The sequence below is a fragment of the Equus przewalskii genome, chromosome 27 (genome assembly GCF_037783145.1).
Source record: "Equus przewalskii isolate Varuska chromosome 27, EquPr2, whole genome shotgun sequence".
NCBI classification, from domain to species: Eukaryota; Metazoa; Chordata; class Mammalia; order Perissodactyla; family Equidae; genus Equus; species Equus przewalskii.
Genome location: NC_091857.1, coordinates 29,423,682 through 29,430,300, shown reverse-complemented (window position 1 = coordinate 29,430,300; position 6,619 = coordinate 29,423,682). Strand labels below are relative to the sequence as shown.

The window sequence follows — 6,619 nt, the reverse complement described above, 5'->3', positions numbered from 1 at the left end:
ATCTCCCTGCCAAAATGCAGCCCCGCCTTCTCTAAAACGCTCACATATTCTCTTTGTACCTCCCTTCAAACATTTCCCACAATCAATTTATATAATCTCTTCTTTCCTACTATAACGTCTTTGAAGACAACAACATGACATTTATCTCTGTTGACTGCTAAAACTCCTGACACAGTGCATGCATGTGGTAAGAGTTCACTAGATGAAGAGCAAATAAACGAATGAATTTCCCTAGCGAGGTGCTTTCTTCATTAAAATGTTGGATATCTACATCCGGGTAATTAAAATCAATTGCTCTAGTTTCCTAGTGTTTTTAATTAGCAAGACTTTCCTTCATCACTACAATCCACCTGATTTCTCCTGTACTCAGTGAGCCCTCATTAGTTAATGTATACAGAATATTTTTTACATGTTTATTTGCTTTGTGGCTTTTAACATTTTTAAAAATGAACTTAAAAAAGAGAGAGAGAGCTGGACTACATCTTTGGAGTTGAAATGAGTTCATTTTCTCTTTGGAACAACCACAATAGGACAATTTTTACACTAGTTCAGGCATTTGCCTTAAGTAACAATGCATCAGGCCAAAAAGAGTGGAACAATTCATGAAAGTAAAAGTATCAAGGAGTCTCTATGCTCTACACTTAATCCATTCATTTCCTGCTAAAGTCGAATTTCTTCCATTACTGTCAGTCTTTTGGGGTCAGCACACAGCAGCAGTCTCCTTAGTTCCTCCTGGTAACTTTCCACTTTAGAACCCCAAAAGAGTGGCCAGCCGTCACCAAGGCAGGTTCTCTCCTGCTGTGTGGTTAATGAAACTGGTAGGCCAGCAGCTTCCTTCTGGTTGCCATGGAAATGACCAGGGCCGCTGGCCCTCTGCAAACGGAAAAGAACAGCAAGTGCAGGACCATGCATTCCATCCTGCCTGGCCAATTAAACCAGCTGTCAAGCCGGAGTGAAGGATCAGGCAGAGGTCTGCCGGGTGGAGAAGCGAGCCTCGCGTTGGAACTCCGGGATGTAAGTAATTTTTCTGTTCTTCTTTTTTAAAAGGCATATCTAGCATGACAGACAGTTTTTAATAGCTTCAGAATTTCTGCTGCATGGCAGGAAAGTTCTGTGACAGTTTGAAGAGCCACCGTCGGCGTCACCTACTTTTTGGAGTACGTATTTGCTTTTCCTGAACATGATGTACACTTATGGACGGCTTTCACCATGAAACACTCTTTTCGGGTTCCAGGCATATGAATTGCTCTTTACTGAGATTTTGCCTTTAAAAGGAAATGTTTTCAGTGCATTAAGCAAAGAATGAAATGGTCTTTTCTTTAGTCCCTAAACAGATAAACTCACTCAGGCTAATATTATATAACAGATATCTCCATGGAATCTGGACTGCTTGTTTCTATTTTAAAAGTCTGGCTATATTTTCCTGTTGGCCTTCAATGCCAAATAACAATTAAATAAAAGAGATAGGTACCATGTCTCTTTTTCTTATTGTGATCACAAAGAAAAGCAGGAACTCAAAACATCAACTTATATTGTTTCTTTGCTCTGTTTTTACCTAATAGTATTATATTTACTGCTTTCTCACATACCACTCATTAGAAAACATAGGAAGATAGGAAGAAACTAAGTTTAGGTGAGCATTAACATTTGGATTGGTTAGCTAACTTTTAAAAAAATTGGTCTTTTTATTCAAAAGTGAAAAAAACATGATTAATAGTGTAGTAAAAGGCAAGATGATTCGGATGTTTTAGTCCAAACCAGTAGTCCTTACACAGTCCTGTATATATTTCATTGTTTAATAAACATGTTTTTGGCCAGTTTTTCAGCAATAAGTGTGTTGGTGTATATTGTGGAAAGGAAATGCTTCAAAAGAATTGTGCATAATATTTATAAAAACCTGTCCTTAAAACCTACCAAAAATATCCGATCTCATTTGCTTGAAGTTTTTTAATGAAAAGAGTGACCTTTAGGAAGTTTTTAACTTTTATTTTTAGATGGAATAATGCAATATGTTTGGGGAAAAAAGATTTCTCATTAAATTTTTTTACGGAAATTGGGCATTTTCTGAAAATAACACTTTCAATAAATTTCCTATAGAAATGAGTGCTTTTCAACACCTTACCCAGCTTTCCCAATTTTCTTTTCCACACCAACATTTTTATTGCTTAAAGCTGATGTACTAACAATTTTTAGAATTCAGTGTCCAGTGGATCGTGTCTCTGTGTCCGTGGGGAGAACAGACAGACCACACAGCTCCATAGGTATGTGATCAAGGGGGCAGCTGTGCCGGGTTGGGGGTTTGAGCCCCAATAATCTAATTAGCTGAGCATATCCCACGTCATTCAAGGGAAAGGCTTGAGGGTTTGCAGTCATTGGTTAGTTAATTCTCACAAGGACTTGTGTCAGGTCAAAAGGTGCAGAAGCAACATATTTCAGTTAAGATTTCCCATTGGCTCACTCTCTGAGATCATCTTTGTCCCACATTCCACGCCTATGTTAGCAGAAGCAGCACGTGGTTAATGCTGTCTTTATTTTTAAATCTAATTTATAAATGTTCCTTCTTTAATAAGTGTTTCTGAAATGTTTATACATAATAGAACTCACTTAATTCCTTTTGTTTCCTATTCCTCTGGCATAAGATTTCTATACACAATTTAGGTTAAAGACCAGAGTCTAATAATAGAATACAAGGCATGCAATGTGATTTGAGTAGGAACATGACCCTGGGGTGGGAAAAACTGTAATTTTCACCATGTCTCCCTAGAGTATATTTGGCTGTCTGGGTTCAAAGCTTAACTGTTTCCTATTGGCTCTGTGATATTAAGCAAGTTACTTAACCTCTCTGTGTCTCCATTTTCTGATATGAAAATGGGACCATAATATCTACGTTTAGGATTATTGAAAGGATTAAATGATATGAAACATGTAAAGTACTTTGAATAGTACCTGGCACAAAAGAAGCACTTGTTCAATGCTATTAATCAATAAAAGATATGCATACATAGTTCCTAATTTCAGTCAATTTTCAACACACGTATCTCCCACATGTCTTATTTGAAAGTCCGTTGCCCCTTATCAACGACCATTTTCTACATTTAGCTAGTTTAGCCTTGGGAACGCAGGGCTGAGGGGCAGTAAAGGTCTATGCAGGAAAATGTGGATACAGTAACAGCTCTTCTCTACTCAGTGGTCTGAACTCTCTTTGGAATCAAGAGTTGTATATTTGACAAGTGAAGTTCAAGGTGTCTGTTAGATATTCAGGTAAAGCTATCAAGTAAGATGCTGGGTATATGAGCAGGAAGCTCTGGGAAGAGTTTGGGAGCCGGTTAATCATCAGCATATAGATAATATTTGAATCCATGGATTAGCATGCAATCACCAAGGGAGTGGACATACACAGAGAAGAGAGCCAGGCCTAAGCCAGGGGCATGCAATGGTGACAGCGAAGAAGAGGAGATGCCAGCCAAAGAGACCGAGAAGGAGCAGCCACTGAAGGAGCAAGAAAAACAGGAAAATGTGGTGTCATGGAAGAACAGAAAGTTCTTTGCTCAGGAAGGAGGGAGTAGGCAACCATGTCAAATGCTGGTGAGCAGTCAAACAAAATAAGACCAGGAAATGAACCAGTGGGTTTGGCACGTTGGGGGTTGGGCGTCACGGGGAACCTGAAGAGAATGGTTCCAATCAATGGAGGGACGGTAAGAACAGCCCAATTGGAGTGGCTTAAAAACCTAACACAGACAGGTACTGGGCTCTTTGTATGATTACATAGTTGCTTATAAAAACTTGTTTGTAATTTCTTTTATGGTAGATGGATATGGCCCTATAAGAAAAATAGGTCTGAGGCAGGCAAGAACTCTCATCCATGCCCCTGGCCTACTAGAGTTTTGTGAAAGAGGAGGAATTCGAAGAGTTTAAGAGATGAGAGTGGTTTCTCAGCAGATGAGAAATAGAAAACACTCTTAGACACAGGGAGCAACATAAGCCGCTTGAGGGAGGCATCACACACACAACGGAAGACAACACACATCTATACACACACACACACTCCCCTTAGGACTTGTTCCTGCAGTATTCCCTCATGCCTTTCCTTTCCAGTTTTGATCCATCTCTCATAAAAGGATCATTTTCCATTTGCATCTCTGAAATCCCTGGTCTCCAAGGTCATTAAGGATGCCAGATTTTCCCTGTGGCCAGGAGTTCTCAAGAAATCATTTGGAATCACACCTAGACGCCATTTCATGGGTACTCAATTTAGCCCAATTGTGATACCCAAATATCCACTGGAGCTCTGCTGTTGTCACAAACATAATCCTCAAGGAGTCACCAATGAGATCAGAAGGCATTCTTTTTTAATAAACTTATTTTAGAATAGTTTTAGACTTACAGAAAAATTGTGAAGAGAGCACAGAGTTCCCATGTACCCCACACCCAGTCTCTCCTATTATTAACATCTTACATTAGTGTGGTACATACATTTGTCACAACTAATGAACCAATATTGATACATTATTATTATTAACTAATGTCCATATTTTATTCAAATTTCCTTAGATTTTATCTAATGTCCTTTTTCTGTTCCAGGATTCCACATTATCTTTAGTCATCATTCCCAGGAGGTATTTAAAAACCCTTAAAAATCTTTCAAGAAAGTAACAAAGTTTAAATTGCCTTTGGTTCCAATATTTGTAACTAAAGCCACTAAAGGAAAATTTAATTCTTCCTTTTCTAAAGTCTAGTCTTTGGAATAGTTGAATACAGATGAAAGGAAAATTTTAAGGCTTACAACTTGAGGAAACAGTTCAAGGCATTTTATGGGACCATAATAATGTATAACTCTAAGTGGAAGATCTGAATCCCATTTTATTGTTCTGGAAGCAGGTAATTAAAACATTAAAGGTCTGCCAGCGTTTTTTTGTTTCTCATCTCCTAGCAAAGGGATTACTCTGACTCATTTTCCTTGGCAACCTCACAGTCATATAATACAGGCCCAGCAATTGAACAGAGCTCTCCTGAGTTAGTTTTACAAGACTGGGTACTTGAATATGAGGTTGTGGGCTGTTTTCAGCAGGAGCTAGTATCAACCTTCAACCAAGAGCAATTAGGATAAAGGCTTCTGATGCTCATCAATATCTGTGAGATCAATACATACTAACTCTGCTCATGCTTCTATTAAGCCCTGGGAGGGTGTGTGCAGTGAGCTGGAAGGACAGTGATCTGGGACCCTGACTTGGGACTCATGGTCCCCATTCTAGGTGAGTGTGTTTCACTCTGTGTCCCCATCAGATTCACAGGAAAGTTCCAAGGCAACTATGAATCTAGATGGTACTTACTGGTAAAGTCACAAGAGCTTGGGGATGCCTCATGGGACTTTTGCCAGATGTCATTCAATGGCGTTGAAGGAGACTCATAGGCAAGGTGTAGGATGTTGGGCTAAAATTCCCCACCCTCTCATGCAGACTCAAAATCTCATCATGCTCCCTCTGTCATGGCTAGGCCATAAGCTGAAATTCCTGCTGAAGAAGAAGATGAATTTTGCTTGCTGGTTTGATAACGTGATACACTCTAGAATTCTCAGAGGTGAAAGGTCAAAGAGGGAATAAGGGATTCGTAATATGCACCTTTGACTTAGCTAATGTAGGGACTCATCTGGATAGTATCAGTATTCACGGAGTGCCTCTGTGTCTTAGGCACTGTGCTAAGGACTGGGGAAACCATGGTCAACAAGAAGACCAGGGCCTTGTCACATCAGAGCCTGACTTACACAGTGTACCAACAGTAAGGAGTCCAGATCCAATAAGCAAATTAGTGGGTGAAATCAACACCCAGTTGAGCTCAATGCTTTCAAAACACAAAATGTCTACTTTTCAGATGGTTCTTAATCATCTTAGTTTAGAAGCTTCTGAGCACTTTACTCCATTTCTATTATTAAATACATTCAATGTCAAAGCAGTAATCTAATTGATACTTGAAGAGATCCTAGACTTACCAACCAACAGACACCAATAAGGCTAAATCAACACTAATAGCTTGCCTTTTGCTGGTTTGTGCTCCCATCTACCTGATACAGGTCCTTGCCTCCTTCCTACCACTTTGTCTACACAACAGAGTCTCCTCCAATTATTTCTTCAGGTCCCCAGAGGTGTCTTACCTGTGCTCACAAATGGTCCTTTCACCTTCTTCTATCCCTGACCGCCACTGACTGTTGCCTCTGCCATTGGGTTCCCCATTGATTCACTGCCTAGAGAGCAGTGTCCAGGGGCATCCTTGTCTGCCCTCCAGGATGGGCCAAATAGTGCTGCTTGAGCCTCATTCCTCACTGTGCCAGAGCTGTCCTGCACTAGAGCAGAAGGGGAGAGAATGACTCTGGCCCTCGCTCAGTGTCACACTTTGTCACCTGGGCAGGGACCACTTGTGCCCCACATCTCAGAGTTCTTGAGAGTGGTCCATACAGCCTCTGCCTGCAGCTCCACTAGACTCAGCCCACGGCACTAATTAGTCCCGGCTGAGAAGAGACGAATGCCGTCCTGTCCCTCCACTATCCCTTCCCCGGGCCTTCACACATCACCTTCACCTCTCCTCTTTTCTCCTAAGACAACTCTGCATATGCAAACAACCACCT

At 40.5% G+C, this 6,619-nt stretch overlaps 1 protein-coding gene across 1 annotated transcript in view; it reads left to right on the top strand.

Annotated features, from left to right (window-relative positions):
- Positions 1-876: 876 nt before the first annotated feature.
- The window catches only part of EPCIP (exosomal polycystin 1 interacting protein), a 16,616-nt gene continuing 10,873 nt past the window's right edge, over positions 877-6,619 (top strand). The window contains exon 1 of the mRNA XM_008526400.2: positions 877-1,014. The gene's annotated coding sequence lies outside the window, so the exon portion shown is untranslated. The remainder of the gene's footprint in view (positions 1,015-6,619) is intronic.